A 20,253-nucleotide genomic window follows, 5' to 3' on the forward strand; every position below is an offset into this window, starting at 1 on the left:
TTAGTGGAATTCCCACCAGAGTGTAATGGTTAATGTGATTGGATGTTAACTATTTGACTAGGCTACCTGTATTTGACATTGTGTTGTTATTTTGCTAGATGGTTAAAAAAAATGATAGTGTAACGAGGCTACTCAGGCGAGAAAAAAACCTCACCCAAATGTATAGCTCCGTTGGAAAATATACAGTATATATATTTGTTTATGTGAGTCACATTGCGCGTACCCCAGTTTGGGAATAACTGTGCTAGAGAACCATTTCAGATTTAAGTATAATGTTTTGTATGACTGAAGCCTTTTGTGAGAGGTCTAATGCAGTAATATTTAAGAATTTATGCCCACCGAATTCATATTCATTATATACAGTGCCTTCCAAAAGTATTCATCCCCCTTGGCATTTTTCCTATTTTGTTGCATTACAACCTGCAATTTAAATGGATTTTTATTTAGATTTCGTGCAATGGACATACACAAAATAATCCAAATTGGTGAAGTGAAGTTTAAAAAATTACTTGATTCAATCAATTCTAAAGAAAACAAAAAACGGAAAAGTGGTGCATGCATATGTATTCACCTCCTTTGCTATGAAGCACCTAAATAAGATCTGGTGCAACCAATTACCTTCAGAAATCACATAATTAGTTAAATAAAGTCCACCTATGTGCAATCTAAGTGTTACATGATCTGTCACGTGATCTCAGTATATATACACCTGTTCTGAATGGCCCCAGAGTCTGCAACACCATTAAGCAAGGGGCACCACCAAGCAAGTGCCACCATGAAGACCAAGGAGCACTCCAAACAGGTCAGGGACAAAGTTGTGGAGAAGTACAGATCAGGGTTGGGTTATAAAAAAATATCCAAAACTTTGAACATCGCACGGAGCACCATTAAATCCATGATTAAAAAATGGAAAGAATATCGCACCACAACAAACCTGCCAAGAGAGGGCCACCCACCAAAATTCATGGACCAGGCAAGGAGGGCATTAATCAGAGAGGCAACAAAGAGACCAAAGATAACCCTGAAGGAGCTGCAAAGCTCCACAGCGGAGATTGGAGTATCTATCCATAGGACCACTTTAAGCCGTACACTCCGCAGAGCTGGTCTTTACGGAAGAGTGGCCAGAAAGAAATAAGCAAACGTTTGGTGTTCGCCAAAAGGCATGTGGAAGATTCCCCAAACATATGGAAGAAGGCACTTTGGTCAGATTTGGTCAGAGACTAAAATTGAGCTTTTTGGCCATCAAGGAAAACGCTATGTCTGGTGCAAACCCAACACCTCTCATCACCCCGAGAACAACATCCCCACAGTGAAGCATGGTGGTGGCAGCATCATGCTGTGGGGATGTTATTCATCGGCAGGGACTGGGACACTGGTCAGAATTGAAGGAATGATAGATGACGCTAAATACAGGGAAATTCTTGAGGGAAACCTGTTTCAGTCTTCCAGAGATTTGAGACTGGAACGGAGGTTCTCCTTCCAGCACGACAATGACCCTAAGCATACTGCTGAAGCAACACTCGAGGGGTTTAAGGGGGAAAATGTATATATCTTGGAATGGCCTAGTCAAATCCAATTGAGAATCTGTGGTATGACTTAAAGATTGCTGTACACCAGCATAACCCATCCAACTTGAAGGAGCTGGAGTAATTTTGCCTTGAGGAATGGGCAAACATCCCAGTTGCTAGATGTGCCAAGCTTATAGAGACATAGCCAAGAAAATAATAATTTGCATATTCAAAGTGGTAGGCATGTTGTGTAAATCAAATTATACAACAAGTTGTTTGGTGTAGACAGTCGTGAACAAATACATAAACTGGGATATGATTAAAGCAAAGAGACCAAAGGGTGATTTTTCCATAAATAGACATGTATTTTCCTTTCCGTGGTAGCAAGATCTTATCTATTTTGCTACCTTAATATTAAAAGGTATTTTAGTGAGATCCTTTTTGTTTCTTTCGGGATATGAATACCTAGTATGTCCACTTCACCGTCAGACCATTGTATTGGTAAACTACACAGTAATGAAAAAGTTTTTTTGTGATCCAATACGTAATATCGCAGTACACTTATCATCATTCGATAGGAATCCAGAGAGGTAAGGAAAAATGATGTAGATCCTCTGTGAGGCAAATTGTGGATTAAAAAAAACATGAATCATCAGCATACAATGACACCTTTGTTTTTAAGCCCTGTATTTCTAGCCCCATTAATGTTGGATCTGATTTTAATAGCTATGGCCTTATTAAATAGATATGCCGATAGTGGACAACCTCTTTTACTCCTCTTCACAGTTTAATACTGAGAAGTAGCCATTACTTACTGTTTTACACCTATGATTACTATACATAACTTTAACCCATTGTATAGGAGATTATCCCAAAATGTTATATTCCAGGAATATATATCCCGAGACAGCTTCCCCAAGCAATCAATCTGCTGAACAGCTAATCAATGGCTGCCCACCCTCACCCACAGACACTCTGCTCTGACTCTATGCACACTCACAAGTCTCCATCCTGACACATACACACACATCGATGCACACAAACACAAACACACACACTGTAACACAAACACACACACACACATTCAGCACATATAGTGCATTTGGAAAGAAATCAGATCCCTTGACCTTTTCTACATTTTGTTACGTTACAGCCTATTTTAAAATGTATCTAAAAAAATATTCTCCCCCTCAATCTAAACACAATACCCCATAATGACAAATCAAAAACAGGTTTTTAGATATTTTTGCAAATAAAGATTACAGCCTCAAATCTTCTTGGGTACGACGCTACAAGCTTGGCACACCTGTATATTCGGGGAGTTTCTCCCATTCTTCTCTGCAGATCCTCTCAAGCTCTGTCAAGTTAGGTGGGGAGCGTCGCTGTGTTCAGAGATGTCCAGAACTATGTCCAGAGATGTTTGATTGGGTTCAAGTCCGGGCTCTGGCTAGGCCACTCAAGGAGATTCAGAGACTTGTCCCGAAGCCAGTCCTGCTTTGTCTTGGCTGTGTGCTTAGGGTCGTTGTCCTGCTGGAAGGTGAACTTTCACCCCACTCTGAGGTCCTGAGCAGGTTTTCATCAAGGATCTCTCTGTACTTTGCTCTGTTCATCTTTCCCTCGATCCTGAATAGTCTCCCAGTCCCTGTCGTTGAAAAACATCCCCACAGCATGATGCTGCCACCACCGTGCTTCAATGTAGGGATGGTGCAATATTTCCTCCAGACATGATGATTGGTATTCAGGCCAAAGAGTTCAATCTTGGTTTCATCAGACCAGTGAATCTTGTTTTTCATGGTCTGAGAGTCCTTTAGGTGCTTTTGGCAAACTCCAAGTCGGCTGTCATGTGCCTTTTACTGAGGAGTGGCTTCCATCTAGCCACTACCATAAAGGCCTAAATGGTGGAGTGCTGCAGAGATGGTTGTCCTTCTTGAAGGTTCTCCCATCTCCACAGAGGAACTCTAGAGCTCTTTCAGAGTGACCATTGGGTTCTTGGTCACCTCCCTGACCAAGGCACTTCTCCCCCGATTGCTCAGTTTAGCCGTGCGGCCAGCTCTAGGAAGAGTCCTGGTGGTTCCAAACACAGGCCACTGTGCTCCCGGGGACTTTCAATGCTGCAGAAATAGCTTGGTACCCTTCCCCAGATCTGTTCCTCAACACAATCCTATCTCTGAGGTCTACAGACAATTCCTTCGATCTCATGGCTTGGTTTTTGCTCTGAAATGCACTGTCAACAGTGGGACCTTGTATAGACAGGTGTGTGCCTTTCCAAATCATGTCCAATTAATTGAATTTACCACAGATGGACTCCAATCAAGTTGTAGAATTTTTATTTTATTTTTTTATTTTTTTTATTTCACCTTTATTTAACCAGGTAGGCTAGTTGAGAACAAGTTCTCATTTGCAACTGCGACCTGGCCAAGATAAAGCATAGCAGTGTGAACAGACAACACAGAGTTACACATGGAGTAAACCATTAACAAGTCAATAACACAGTAGAAAAAAAAGGGGAGTCTATATACATTGTGTGCAAAAGGCATGAGGAGGTAGGCGAATAATACAATTTTGCAGATTAACACTGGGGTGATAAATGATCAGATGGTCATGTACAGGTAGAGATATTGGTGTGCAAAAGAGCAGAAAAGTAAATAAATAAATTTAAAAAACAGTATAAAAACAGTATGGGAATGAGGTAGGTGAAAATGGGTGGGCTATTTACCAATAAACTATGTACAGCTGCAGCGATCGGTTAGCTGCTCGGATAGCTGATGTTTGAAGTTGGTGAGGGAGATAAAAGTCTCCAACTTCAGCGATTTTTGCAGTTCGTTCCAGTCACAGGCAGCAGAGTACTGGAACGAAAGGCGGCCAAATGAGGTGTTGGCTTTAGGGATGATCAGTGAGATACACCTGCTGGAGCGTGTGCTACGGATGGGTGTTGCCATCGTGACCAGTGAACTGAGATAAGGCGGAGCTTTACCTAGCATGGACTTGTAGATGACCTGGAGCCAGTGGGTCTGGCGACGAATATGTAGCGAGGGCCAGCCGACTAGAGCATACAAGTCGCAGTGGTGGGTGGTATAAGGTGCTTTGGTGACAAAACGGATGGCACTATGATAGACTGCATCCAGTTTGCTGAGTAGAGTGTTGGAAGCCATTTTGTAGATGACATCGCCGAAATCGAGGATCGGTAGGATAGTCAGTTTTACTAGGGTAAGCTTGGCGGCGGGAGTGAAGGAGGCTTTGTTGCGGAATAAAAAGCAGACTCTTGATTTGATTTTCGATTGGAGATGTTTGATGTGAGTCTGGAAGGAGAGTTTGCAGTCTAGCCAGACACCTAGGTACTTATAGGTGTCCACATATTCAAGGTCGGAACCATCCAGGGTGGTGATGCTAGTCGGGCATGCGGGTGCAGGCAGCGATCGGTTGAAAAGCATGCATTTGGTTTTACTCGCGTTTAAGAGCAGTTGGAGGCCACGGAAGGAGTGCTGTATGGCATTGAAGCTCGTTTGGAGGTTAGATAGCACAGTGTCCAATGACGGGCCGAAAGTATATAGAATGGTGTCGTCTGCGTAGAGGTGGATCAGGGAATCGCCCGCAGCAAGAGCAACATCATTGATATATACAGAGAAAAGAGTCGGCCCGAGAATTGAACCCTGTGGCACCCCCATAGAGACTGCCAGAGGACCGGACAGCATGCCCTCCGATTTGACACACTGAACTCTGTCTGCAAAGTAATTGGTGAACCAGGCAAGGCAGTCATCCGAGAAACCGAGGCTATTGAGTCTGCCGATAAGAATATGGTGATTGACAGAGTCGAAAGCCTTGGCGATGTCGATGAAGATGGCTGCACAGTACTGTCTTTTATCGATGGCGGTTATGATATCGTTTAGTACCTTGAGCGTGGCTGAGGTGCACCCGTGACCGGCTCGGAAACCAGATTGCACAGCGGAGAAGGTACGGTGGGATTCGAGATGGTCAGTGACCTGTTTGTTGACTTGGCTTTCGAAGACCTTAGATAGGCAGGGCAGAATGGATATAGGTCTATAGCAGTTTGGGTCCAGGGTGTCTCCCCCTTTGAAGAGGGGGATGACTGCGGCAGCTTTTCAATCCTTGGGGATCTCAGACGATATGAAAGAGAGGTTGAACAGGCTGGTAATAGGGGTTGCGACAATGGCGGCAGATAGTTTCAGAAATAGAGGGTCCAGATTGTCAAGCCCAGCTGATTTGTACGGGTCTAGGTTTTGCAGCTCTTTCAGAACATCTGCTATCTGGATTTGGGTAAAGGAGAACCTGGAGAGGCTTGGGCGAGGAGCTGCGGGGGCGGAGCTGTTGGCCGAGGTTGGAGTAGCCAGGCGGAAGGCATGGCCAGCCGTTGAGAAGTGCTTATTGAAGCTTTCGATAATCGTGGATTTATCGGTGGAGACCGTGTTACCTAGCCTCAGTGCAGTGGGCAGCTGGGAGGAGGTGCTCTTGTTCTCCATGGACTTCACAGTGTCCCAGAACTTTTTGGAGTTGGAGCTACAGGATGCAAACTTCTGCCTGAAGAAGCTGGCCTTAGCTTTCCTGACTGACTGCGTGTATTGGTTCCTGACTTCCCTGAACAGTTGCATATCACGGGGGCTATTCGATGCTATTGCAGTCCGCCACAGGATGTTTTTGTGCTGGTCGAGGGCAGTCAGGTCTGGAGTGAACCAAGGCCTGTATCTGTTCTTGGTTCTGCATTTTTTGAACGGAGCATGCTTATCTAAAATGGTGAGGAAGTTACTTTTAAAGAATGACCAGGCATCCTCAACTGACGGGATGAGGTCAATGTCCTTCCAGGATACCCGGGCCAGGTCGATTAGAAAGGCCTGCTCACAGAAGTGTTTTAGGGAGCGTTTGACAGTGATGAGGGGTGGTCGTTTGACTGCGGCTCCGTGGCGGATACAGGCAATGAGGCAGTGATCGCTGAGATCCTGGTTGAAGACAGCGGAGGTGTATTTGGAGGGCCAGTTGGTCAGGATGACGTCTATGAGGGTGCCCTTGTTTACAGAGTTAGGGTTGTACCTGGTGGGTTCCTTGATGATTTGAGTGAGATTGAGGGCATCTAGCTTACATTGTAGGACTGCCGGGGTGTTAAGCATATCCCAGTTTAGGTCACCTAACAGAACAAACTCTGAAGCTAGATGGGGGCGATCAATTCACAAATGGTGTCCAGGGCACAGCTGGGAGCTGAGGGGGTCGGTAGCAGGCGGCAACAGTGAGAGACTTATTTCTGGAGAGAGTAATTTTCAAAATTAGTAGTTCGAACTGTTTGGGTATGGACCTGGAAAGTATGACATTACTTTGCAGGCTATCTCTGCAGTAGACTGCAACTCCGCCCCCTTTGGCAGTTCTATCTTGACGGAAGATGTTATAGTTGGGTATGGAAATCTCTGAATTTTTGGTGGCCTTCCTGAGCCAGGATTCAGACACGGCAAGGACATCAGGGTTAGCAGAGTGTGCTAAAGCAGTGAGTAAAACAAACTTAGGGAGGAGGCTTCTGATGTTGACATGCATAAAACCAAGGCTTTTTCGATCACAGAAGTCAACAAATGAGGGTACCTGGGGACATGCAGGGCCTGGGTTTACCTCCACATCACCCGCGGAACAGAGAAGGAGTAGTATGAGGGTGCGGCTAAAGGCTATCAAAACTGGTCGCCTAGAGCGTTGGGGGCAGAGGATAAGAGGAGCAGGTTTCTGGGCATGGTAGAATATATTCAGGGCATAATGCGCAGACAGGGGTATGGTGGGGTGCGGGTACAGCGGAGGTAAGCCCAGGCACTGGGTGATGATGAGACAGGTTGTATCTCTGGACATGCTGGTTGTAATGGGTGAGGTCACCGCATGTGTGGGAGGTGGGACAAAGGAGGTAACAGGGGTATGTAGAGTGGGTCTAGGGGCTCCATTGTGAACTAAAACAATTATAACTAACCTGAACAACAGTATACAAGGCATATTGACATCTGAGAGAGACATACAGCGAGGCATACAGTAATCACAGGTGTTGAATTTGGAAAGCTAGCTAAAAACAGTAGGCGAGGCTAATCCGCTAGCACAACAAACAGCAGGTAAAATGGCGTTGACTAGGCAACGGGCCGACAGGTAAGACAAACAAGCAGAAAGGAGTACCGTGATTAATGGACAGTCCAGCGTGCGTCAGCTATGTAGCCAAGAGATCAGTGTCCAGGGGGCAGCGGTGGATGGGCAGGGGGCTGGGCTGGCGAGTGTTATCCAGGTTTTTTTTTTAACTAACAATGACTAACTAGCTTGTAGCTGGTTAGCGTCTGGAGGTTCTTGAGTGTGTCATAAAAATAAAAATAAGAGTAAAAGTAATAGCGATTCCGTATCACATTGGGTGAGGCAGGTTTCCGGATAAACAAATTAAAAATCAAAAAGGATAAAGTAAACAAAGTGAGAGCTAGACAAGGTGTGCTAGCAGTTAGGGACAAGGTAGCAGTTAGAGCTTGACAAGCTAGCCGTTAGCAGGCCGAATTAGCAAGCAGGGAGATAGCGAGGGCTAGAGAGTTAACCTTTGGGGGACGTCGCGATGGGGTGAGTCTGTTTATTCCTCTTCATGCGGTGAGCTGGAGATACAGCGATTCAGAAAGCTCGCGGGCCTTGGCCAGCAGATGGATCTTTGGCGATGTCGCAGCGGAAAAGCCTGTTGAAACCCCTCGGACGATTATGTCGGCGGACCAGTCGTGATGGATCGGGCGGGGCTCCGTGTCGGCAGTAGAGGGTCAGTAGAGGGTCCAGGCCAATTGGCAAATTAGGTATTTTTGGACCTCTTCGGCTAGTCGGGAGATGGGCTTAGCTCGAGGCTAGCTCCAGGCTAACTGGTGCTTGCTCTGGGACAGAGACGTTAGCCAGGAGTAGCCACTCGGATTGCAGCTAGCTATTTACGATGATCCGGTATAAAGGTTCAGAGCTTGCGGTAGGAATCCGGAGATGTGGTAGAGAAAAAGCAGTCTGATATGCTTTGGGTAGATGTCGCGCTGGTGTCCTAGTTAGCGTTGAAGACCGCTAGCAGTGGCTAGCTAGTAGCTAGTTAGCGGCTAGCTTCTGATGAGGGTTCCGATTCTAAAGTATAGAAAAAGCAGATCCGTACCACATTGGGTGATGCGGGTTGCAGGAGAGTATATTCAGCCTGTAGTTGGAAAGTGAGTTTAAAATATGTACGAAATATATACAGAAAAAAAAAAAAAACGAGGAAAAACTATATTTACACTATACAGGACGGGACAAGACAAAACACACGTCCGACTGCTACGCCATCTTGGATCATCCTCAAGAAACATCTCAAGGATGATCATTGGAAACAGGATGAACCTGAGCTAAATTTCGAGTCTCATAGCAAAAGGGTCTGAATACTTATGTAAATATGGAATTTCTGTTTTTTTTTTTTTATTCATTTGCAAAGATTTCTAAAAATCTGTTTTCATTTTGCCCAATCCCTTTTACTCTTGCTTACATATCAACTACCGCCGTGTCCCTGCACATTGATACTGCACTGGTACTGACCTAGTATTGGATATCTACTCTTTTTATGATTCTTTCCTGGATTTCCTATTTATTTACCTTTGATATTGAATACTGCATTGTTGTGGAAGAGCTTGCAAGTAAGCATTTCAATGTATTGTTTATACCTGTTGTATCCGGTGCATGTGACAAATACATTTTGATTTGATATCCAGAGAATGCAGAGAGTTTCCTGGAGAAAAAAAACATGATGTACGACTAAGTCCCTTATGTGTGGGTGGTGTATCTCATTCTTATTCCAGCCTGCAGAGCAGAAAGTGTTTCGATTACACTAGTTAATGACCCCTTGGTCCCTTCCCATGTGGAAATACTGTATACTAGACCGCTGTGGGTTAATTTTCTGTTGACATTCAATTGTGTTTGTCAACCTGAGTGTGCACGTGTTTGCATGCGTTTGTGTGTGTGTCTGCGTGTGTGTGTGTGTGTGTGTGTGTGCGCATGTTTGTGTGTACCGTAAGTGCACACGTTGTACTGTATACGTGCAATGTGTACAGCGCTCTATACATGTATGACTACTGCTTGCTTGCCTCATTTTGACACGTAGTTGCCTTGGCAACCACACAGTCCATCTCATCTGCTTTGCTGTGTGCTGCATTGTAGAGAGAGGGAGAGGGAGAGAAAGCGAGAAACGAGAGTGAGATGGCTACGGTTTTAATTGTTATACTGCAGGTGCAGTATGTACAGTGACTTTTTCCCCCATGGCCGGCAGCCATCCAGCAGTACTGCCCTTGTCCTCCTATCCTCCTGGTTCTCCCTCATATGTACGTAGAGTACAAGATGGACCTGTCATATCGTCTGCATGTTAGGGGTTAGCGTCTCGCTAAGGCTGATTTATTGCGCTGCCAAGCCTGTCTGATGAGTTTCACTGGGCTGATCCCTGCCTCTACTCTACTGACCCAGTCGTTTTTTCTTTCTCTTCATTGATAACTATGGGGCCGTTGTAGCATTATTCTGCTTTGGCAGGGGACCGGGACAGAACAGAAAGGGGCAGATCCAGGCGCCAGCAGGTCACAGGTGGAGGTCTCAGTAGGTTGGTCACATGTAGAGAAGTCACAGGGAAGCAGGTTTCCGGGTAGGGCAAGGTCAGAGACTGGACCGGGTGGTCAGAGACTGGACAGACTGGGATCAAGCCAGGCAGGTAAGGGTCAGGCATGATTGCTATGACGGTCTGTCAGAGGACCTGGTGAGTTCTACAGGTGTGCGTGTGCGTGTGCCTGCATGTGTGTGTGAAGTTAGAAGACATCTATCCCTTAAAGCAGGGGCTTTCAAATGTTTCTGTACGGGACCCCCGCCCAGGCAAACCTGCGACCCAGGGACCCCCATCATATGTCAGCAAAAAAAAAGGGTAAACTTTGTGTCTATTAGCTAGAAAGGTATCAAGGCAGCGTAAAGAAAATGTTGCAGTTTTGAAGCTAATTTCCAGCAATTCTACAGTTTGGCATGGAGTTGAGAGTAAATGGTGCAGTGTAAAAGCCATTCTATGCATTTTAACATGGCTAATGCTGTATTCCTCTGCTCAAACATTACAACACAATCAATGGACATGTGCCCTGAATGGCCAGTCTTTGGAATGTTCTTTTCTCCCTGACTGCAGTGTAAAAATAGAAAGACTCAAATACACCATGATAGGTGTAAAGGAACCATGACAAGTAGTGCATTTAACCTGAGATCTGGTGTTTGGAGGGTGTTTGAATGTAAACCAAATGTAAGTGTTTTGATACACGGAAAGTGCTTTTAAAAAAAAAATCATAAATGTGCTCTGAAACACCCAAAGTGGTTCTTCAATCTGAATATTGGTGCTTTGAAGAGTGTGGTAAAAACTATTTTGGGGGGTTTTCAGTGCATGTAAAAGGCTCTTATATGTCTCTTATATAGTCAATTGGTTAAGAAATGCAAATGGTTTGTTGCCTAAATATTGATTGATGATAAAGGCCTATGAAGAATATTTTTGTGGAATTCCACATACATTTTTTAATTGCTTTAATTTAGACCGATTAGAAACAGGAGACAGAGAAGGGGTGAATGTGGGACAGGTGGAAGTGGAAATTGGACCCCTGACTCCTGGGGAAGTAAAACGGTACATGTCATTGGAATTTTACACACTCGACCACACTAAAAAAAATGTATTCTCGGGTGAATTGAAATTGACTCAAAAAACAACCAACAAGGGCCTCCCGAGTGGTGCAGTGGTCTAAGACACTGCAACGCAGTGCTTGAGGCGTCACTACAGACCCGGGTTTGATCCCAGGCTGTGTCACAGCCGGCTGTGACTGGGAGACCCATGAGGCAGCGCACAATTGTTCCGGGTTAGGGGAGAGTTTGGCCAGCCGGTATGTCCTTGTCCATCGCACTCTCGAGACTCCTTGTGGCAGGCCAGATGCCTGCAGGCTGACTCTGGTCACCAGCTGTACAGTGCTTCCTCTGACACATAAGTGCGGCTGGCTTCCGTGTTAAGCGAGCAGTGTGTCAAGAAGCAACTGTGGTTTGGCACTGACTTGTTTCAAAGGACGCATGTTTCTCAAACTTCCCCTCTCCTTACCGGAGTTGCAGCGATGGGACAAGACTGTAACTACCAATTGGGGAGAAAAAGGGGTAAAAGTTTTTTTAAAACATGCACTTGATAAAAATGTAAGTCGTTTCAATGATTTGATAATTTAATTTAAATAAATCCAATTTAACATGTTTCTGAAAATGTTGGCCTAAGTATATTTTATAAGATAAACAACAAGACAATTTAGTAATTTAACTAATTAGAAGTCTGGTTTTAATCTCCTTCCACGTGGCTCTATTTTTAGAGGATTGTAATTACATTTTTGTCGACTTTGTGATTATTTTACACAATGTTGTATGCATGTTTGAAGAAAAAAGTATACTTCTATGTTTGTATTAAGCAGGTTGTTGTGCCATGAGGTGTTGGCCTAATGGATCATGAAGAACGGTTATCAAAACTATCAGGCAAAATGGCGTTCAATGATGAGAAGACCCATTACCATTTCCAACTTTAATGGTAGAGGGAGATAAAAGATCTTGCTATGCTTGCTGTGAAGCCTCTAGTTACTGCTGGCAGATTGAGCACTTATCAACAACGCCTGCCAATGATCAGATACTTAATCAATGAAAATACCCCAGAAGTGATTTAATTCTGCACTAGACAGGATTTGAAACACCATAATAGTGTTTAGAGGTTTAGAGAGAGAAAATGACACCCAAAGAGAAGCTACCTAATTCTGCACTAAACAGACTTGAAACACCAAAATAGTGTTTTCAACCTCTTCCGGTAGTGTTCCCAGTCCCTGGCGAGGTGTTGCACAACGCTTGATTAAGTGATGTTACAACGCATGATGTAATGTTTCATAACATCTCAGGATGATGTGTTTCAATAATTCAAAAATCTCCTACAAGTTGCTGGCAGTAAAGTTGCCACTAGTTCTGAGTTACAAAGCACTTCATTTTAACAGTGTGTCGTGTAAGTTTAAACTGTTTTTCCATCCTGAAAATTACCACTTAGATGGCCCACCTAGGAATTTTCTATGCAGAAAAAAACTGTAATTAGCTCCAATGACTCTAATTTCCTCCATATTAAAATCATAGTTTGAGATTTTGCAAATTAAGCCATTTATCTACTTCCCCAGACTTGGATGAACAGGAACAGCTAGCATGCTAACTGTCCATGTAGACTTAGTCATTGCGTTAACATACCTTTTAACGCTAGTTAGTCATTGCAGCTATTGCGCTAAAGCTAAAGTTCCTTTCTACTGGACGTAGAGAAATACAAATGTTATCCACAGTGGTATTTTGTTGCAGCCTGCGAAATTCATAAACATTTTTTAATAAAAAATATTTTACAAAATCTCTAAAATAATAATTGGACCCCCTGCAATACTTCCACGAATCCTTGCAACATGCCGTACACCACCCTGACAATTGTGTATAAGTATATACACACTACCGTTCAAAAGTTTGGGGTCACTTAGTTTGGAATTTTTGAAAGAAAAGCCTCCCACTCCTCTTTCTATTCTGGTTAGCGCCAGTTTGTGCTGTTCTGTGAAGGGAGTAGTACACAGCGTTGTACGAGATCTTCAGTTTCTTGTCAATTTCATGCATGGAATAGCCTTAATTTCTCAGAACAAGAATAGAGTGACGAGTTCCAGAAGAAAGTCCTTTGTTTCAGGCCATTTTGAGCCTATAATCAAACCCACAAATCCTGAAGCTCCATATACTCAACTAGTCTAAAGAAGGCCAGTTTTATTGCTTTTTTAATCAGAACAACAGTTCTCAGCTGTGCGAACATAATTGCAAAAGGGTTTTCTAATGATCAATTAGCCTTTTAAAATGATAAACTTGGATAAGCTAACTCAACATGCCATTGGAACATAGGAATGATGATTGCTGATAATGGGCCTCTGTACGCCTATGTAGATATTCTATAAACACATCTGCCGTTTCCAGCTACAACATTCATTTACAACATTACATGTTTACGCTGTATTTCTAATCCATTTGATGTTATTTTAATGGACCAATTCTTCTTTTGCATTTCGTTCAAAAACACGGTCATTTCTAAGTGACCCCAAACTTTTGAACGGTAGTGTACGTGTATCACATTGCACAATTTTCTTTTAAGATAGGGTCCTCCTGAACAGATGTGAAAATCCTATTATGTTTTTCAGTTTTCAGCAGTGGTTGCCATGACAACTGTGCATTTTATTTCAGGCTCTTTTGATACAGTGTGGAGGGATCAGAGTCCCTAACAGTATGTAAGATTGTGAATGTATTAATGACAGGGTTTTCCTGCAGCAAGAGAAGGATTAAATAACAAGTTAATTCCGATACTCCTTATCATCTGGTTTGGGGTTCTTGTTCAATATTGTTTATAATTTTGTTCAAATGACATTCCAGAATGATAAGTCCTTGGTAATCTTTTTGTGCGACCATCTTGGCAATTTCCCAGCCAGTTTAACAATATTTGGTTAATGAATATTCCCAAATATTTTTGGCGGGTGTGTTGATAAGGGATTGTTGCAAACAGTTTGTATCAAAATGAAATGTTACAAGTACTTACTCATGTTAGTGTATTGCTAGTGCAACTGCCTTTCATCTGTCAGAATGGAAGATGTCTTTAATCCTAAGCTCCTAGGTATAGTACTAGAAGTGGAACAGGAACTGATGTAGAGTACAATGGTTTTGTTTATGGAGGACTCTTAAGGAATCTTATGGAAGGGAGAGGAGAGGAGATGAGAGGAGAAATAGAAGAGATAAAACATTCCTGTGGGCCTCTCCAGATCCGGTAAAGCCTAGAGAATGATTAGCCTGAGCCTGTCAGCCGGGCACAACCAGCCTTCACGGAGCTGTGCTGCACTGGTGGCAGAGACGGAACAGCCTGTCATCTGTTTTAAATAGACCTGACACAGGAGGGGGGGGGGGCACTGCAGGTTCCTATACAGCTTCAATTACTTCTTAGTCAGCCTCAGATATGAGTGGAACTATTGTCAATTTGAGAAGTAATAACTTGCACTCACCATGTTCTCCTCATGAGACTTTAGACCAGGGGTGTCAAACTCATTCCATGGAAGGCCTAGTGTCTGCAGGTTTTTGTTTTTTCCTTTCAATTAAGCTCTAGACAACCAGGTGTGGGAGAGTTCCTTACTAATTCGTGACCTTAATTCATCAATCAAGTACAAGGGGAGGAGCGAAAGCCCGCAGACACTCGGCCCTTAGTGGAATGAGTTTGACCCCTGTTCTTTAGACCCTTCTTCAGAGCACCGTGATTTAATGTGTGCTGCTGGGTGTGGATTGTGGAAACATGAAGTGGAGAGTGCACGTTTGATGAATATGTGCATATTTTCCACCATAATTTGCAAATAAATTCATTAAAAATCCTACAATGTGATTTTCTGGATTTTTTCTCTCATTTTTTCTGTCATAGTTGAAGTGTACCTATGATGAAAATTACAGGCCTCTCTCATCTTTTTAAGTGGGAGAACTTGCACAATTGGTGGCTGACTAAATACTTTTGTGCCCCACTGTATCACTGTATCACAATTCCAGTGGGTCAGAAGTTACACTAAGTTGACTGTGCCTTTAAACAGCTTGGAAAATTCCAGAAAATCGTGTCATGGCTTTAGAAGCTTCTGAAAGGCTAATTGACATCATTTGAGTCAATTGGAGGTGTACCTGTGGATGTATTTCAAGGCCTACATTCAAACTCAGTGCCTCTTTGCTTGACATCATGGGAAATCAAAAGAAATCAGCCAAGACCTCAGCAAAAAAATTGTAGCCCTCCACAAGTCTGGTTCATTCATGGGAGCAATTTCCAAACGGCTGAAGGTACCACGTTCATCTGTACAAACAATAGTATGCAAGTATAAACACCATGGGATCACGCAGCCATCATACCGCTCAGGAAGATGCGTTCTGTCTCCTAAAGATTAAAGTACTTTGGTGCAAAAAGTGCAAATCAATCCCAGAACAACAGCAAAGGACCTTGTGAAGATGCTGGAGGAAACAGGTACAAAAATATCTATATCCACAGTAAAACGAGTCCTATATCAACATACTGCTAACATACTGCTATATCAACTTGCTGCTCAGCAAGGAAGAACCACTGCTCCAAAACCACCATTAAAAAGCCAGACTACAGGTTGCAACTGCACATGGGGACAAAGATCGTACTTTGTGGAGAAATTACCTCTGGTATGATGAATCAAAAATAGAACTGTTCACCATAATGACCATCGTTATGTTTGGAGGAAAAATGGAGAGGCTTGCAAGCCGAAGAACACCATCCCAACCATGAAGCACGGGGGTGGCAGCATCATGTTGTGGGGGTGCTTTGCTGCAGTAGGGACTGCTGCACTTCAAAAAAATAGATGGCAGGAATATTATGTGGATATATTGAAGCAACATCTCAAGACATCAGTCAGGAAGTTAAAGTTTGGTCGCAAATGGGTCTTCCAAATGGACAATGGCCCCAAGCATACTTCCAAAGGTGTGGCAAAATGGCTTAAGGATGACAAAGTCAAGGTATTGGAGTGGCCACCACAAAGCCCTGACCTCAATCCCATAGAAAATTTGTGGGCAGAACTGGAAAAGCATGTGTGCGAGCAAGGAGGCCTACAAAGTGCCAGCTCTGTCAGGAGGAATGGGCCAAAATTCACCCAACTTATTGTGGGAAGCTTGTGGAAGGCTACCCAAAACGTTTGACCCAAGTTATACAATTTAAAGGCAATACTACCAAATACTAATTGAGTGTATGTAAACTTCTGACCCACTGGGAATGTGATGAAAGAAATCAAATCTGAAGTAATTAATTCTCTCTACTATTATTCGGACATTTCACATTCTTAAAATAAAGTGGTGATCCAAACTGACCTAAAAAAGGGAATTTTTACTAGGATTAAATGTCCAGAATTGTGAAAAACTGAGTTTAAATGTATTTGGCTAAGGTGTATGTAAACTTCCGACTTCAACTGTAGATACTATATGTACATATAACTGGGATTAATGTGACAGATAGTAAACAGTAGCAACAGCATAAATGATGAGTCAGAGTTTGTGCAAACGGTCAATGCAGATAGTCAAATCAAATCAACGTTTATTTGTCACATGCGCCGAATGCAACAGGTGTTTCACCTTACAGTGAAATGCTTACTTACAGGCTCTAACCAATAGTACAAAAAATGTGTTAGGTAAACAACAGGTAAGTAAAGAAATAAAACAGTTAAAAGCCAGGCTATATACAGTAGCGAGGCTATAAAAGTCTACATACAGACAGGTTAGTCAGGCTGATTGAGGTAGTATGTACATGTAGATATGGTGAAGTGACTATGCATATGTGATGAACAAAGTGTAGCATTAGCATAAAAGAGGGGTTGGCGGATGGTGGGTGGTGGGACACAATGCAGATAGCCCGGTTAGCCAATGTGCTGGAGCACTGGTTGGTCGGCCCAATTGAATTAGTAAGTACATGAATGTATAGTTAAAGTGACTATGCATATATGATAAACAGAGAGTAACAGCAGCGTAAAAAGAGGGGTTGGGGGGGGGAACACAATGCAAATAGTCTGGGTAGCCATTTAATTATCTGTTCGGGAGTCTTATGGCTTGGGGGTGAAAACTGTTGAGAAGCCTTTTGTCCTAGCTTGGCTCTCCGGTACCGCTTGCCATGCGGTAGTAGAGAGAACAGTCTATGACTGGGGCGGCTGGGGTCTTTGACAATTTTTAGGGCCTTCCTGACACCGCCTGGTGTAGAGGTCCTGGATGGCAGGCAGCTTAGCTCCAGTGATGTACTGGGCCATACGCACTACCCTCTGTAGTGCCTTGCGGTCAGAGGCCGAGCAATTGCCGTACCAGGCAGTGATGCAACCAGTCAGGATGCTCTCGATGGTGCAGCTGTAGAACCTTTTGAGGATCTCAGGATCCATGCCAAATCTTTTTAGTTTCCTTAGGGAGAATAGGCTTTATCGTGCCCTCTTCACGACTGTCTTGGTGTGTTTGGACCATTATAGTTTGTTGTTGATGTGGACACCAACAAACTTGAAGCTCTCAACCTGCTCCACTATAGCCCCGTTGATGAGAATGGGGGCGTGCTTGGTCCTTCTTTTCCTGTAGTCCACAATCATCTCCTTAGTCTTGGTTACGTTGAGGGATAGGTTGTTATTCTGGCACCACCCGGTCGTGCCTGGCCATGCAGTCGTGGGTGAACAGGGAGTACAGGAGGGGATTGAGCAAGTATCCCTGTGGAGCTCCAGTGTTAAGGATCAGTGTGGCAGATGTTGCTACCTACCCTCACCACCTGGGGGCGGCCCGTCAGGAAGTCCAGGTTCCAGTTGCAGAGGGAGGTGTTTAGTCCCAGGATCCTTAGCTTAGTGATGAGCTTTGTGGGTACTATGGTGTTGAACGCTGAGCTGTAGTCAATTAATAGCATTCTCATATAAGTGTTCCTTTTGTCCAGGTGGGATAGGGCAGCGTGGAGTGCAATAGAGATTGCATCATCTGTGGATCTGTTTGGGCGGTTCGCAGATTGGAGTGGGTATAGGGTTTCTGGGATAATGATGTTGATGTGAGCCATTACCAGCATTTCAAAGCACTTCATGGCTACGGACATGAGTGCTACTGGTCTGTAGTCATTTAGGCAGGTTGCCTTTGTGTTCTTGGGTTGCCTTTTTGGTTAACTATTTAACTAACTATTAAGCAGTCTTATGGCTTCGGGGTAGAAGTTGTTCAGGGTCTTGTTGGTTCCAGACTTGGTGCATCGGTACCGCTTGCCGTGCGGTACCAGAGAAAACATTCTATGACTTGGGTGGCTGGAGACCATTTTTAATGCCTTCCTCTGACACTACCTGATATAGAGGTCATGAATGGCAGCTGTAGAACTTCCTGAGGATCTGAGGGCCCATGCCAAATCTTGTAAGCCTCTTGAGGGAGAGGTTGTTGTCCTGGCACCTCACTGCCAGGTCTCTGACCTCGTCCCTATAGGCTGTATCATCATCGTCGGTGATCAAGCCTACCATCGTTGTGTCGTCGGCAAACTTAATGATGGTGTTGGAGTCGTGAGTGGCCAAGCAGTTATGGGTTAACAGGTAGTACAGGAGGAGACTAAGCACACAGCCCTGAGGGGCCACCGTTTTGAGGGTGACTGTGGCAGAAGTGTTGTTGCTTACCCTCAACACCTGGGGGCGTCCCATCAGGAAGTCCAGGATCCTGGTGCAGAGGGAGGTGTTCAGTCCCAGGGTCCTTAGCTTAGTGATGAGCTTGGATGGCACTATGGTGCTGAATGCTGTAGTCAATGAACAGCATTCTCACGTAGGTGTTATTTTTGTCTTAAGTCGGAAAGGGCAGTATGGAGTGCAATAGAGATTGCGACATCTGTGGATTTTTTGGGGCTGTATGCAAATTGGAGTGGGTCCAGGGTGTCAGGGATGATGGTGTTGTTGTGAGTCATGAACAACCTTTCAAAAATAATGCCACTTTAATAATGTTTACCTATCTCACATTACTAATTTCATATGTTTTTACTGTATTTTATATCATCTATTGCATCTTGCCTATGCCGCTCGGCCATCACTCATCCATATATTTATATGTACATATTTTTATTCCATCCCTTTCCATTTGTGTGTATAATGTGGTTGTTGTGGAATTGTTAGATTACTTGTTAGACACTACTGCACTGTCGAAACTAGAAGCACAAGCATTTCGCTACACTCACATTAACATCTGCATGTGAACAATAAAATGTGATTTGATTTGATTTGAAAGCATGTCATGGCTACAGATGCGAGTGCTACTGGGAAATAGTCATTTAGACTAGTTACCTTGGCGTTTTTGGTAGAGGTACTATGCTGGTCTGCTTGAAACATGTAGGTATTACAGACTGGGCCAGGGAGAAGTTGAAAATGTCAGTGAAGACAAACATGCCAGCGGGTCAGCGCATGCTGTTAGTGCGCATCCTGGTTATCCGTCTGGTCCTGCAACGTTCTGAATTTTAACCTGTTTAAAAGTCTTACTCACATTGGCTATGGAGAGCATGATCACACAGTTGTCCTGAACAACTGGTGCTCTTGTGCATCGTTCAGTGTTGCTTGCCTCAAAGCATCGATGGCATTTATAGCTCATCTGGTAGGCTTGTCACTGGGCAACTCGTGGCTGGATTTCCGTTTGTAGTCTGTGATAGTTTGCAAGCCCTGCCACACCGATGCCGTGTCTTTGGCTATGATATGACATGCTATTCTATAAAATTATTTCTCCGTAATTAATATTACCTGATTGGGCTAATCATGTAAATGTAAGAGCGTCGGGGCACCAATAAATAATATTTATAGAGCTGTTATCTTCCGAATAAACTCTTAACTTCTTATGGTTGAAAATGTCAGTGAAGACAAACATGCAAGCTGGTCAGCGCATGCTGTTAGTGCAGTACTGAGTAGCTTGGATGAATAAGTTGCCCAAACTAAATGGCCTGCTCCTCAGTCTCAGTTGCTAATATATGCATATTATTATTACTATTGGATAGAAAACACTCTAAAGTTTCCAAAACTGTCAAAATATTGGCTGTGAGTATAACAGAACTGATATTGCAGGCGAAACCCTGAGGAAAATCAAACCAGGAAGTGGCTGGATGGAACTCCATGTTCCATAGCCTGCCTTTGCTCCATTTAAAGGGATATCAATCAGATTAATTTCCTAT

This window comes from Oncorhynchus nerka, linkage group LG24, assembly GCF_034236695.1.
Source record: "Oncorhynchus nerka isolate Pitt River linkage group LG24, Oner_Uvic_2.0, whole genome shotgun sequence".
NCBI classification, from domain to species: domain Eukaryota; kingdom Metazoa; phylum Chordata; class Actinopteri; order Salmoniformes; family Salmonidae; genus Oncorhynchus; species Oncorhynchus nerka.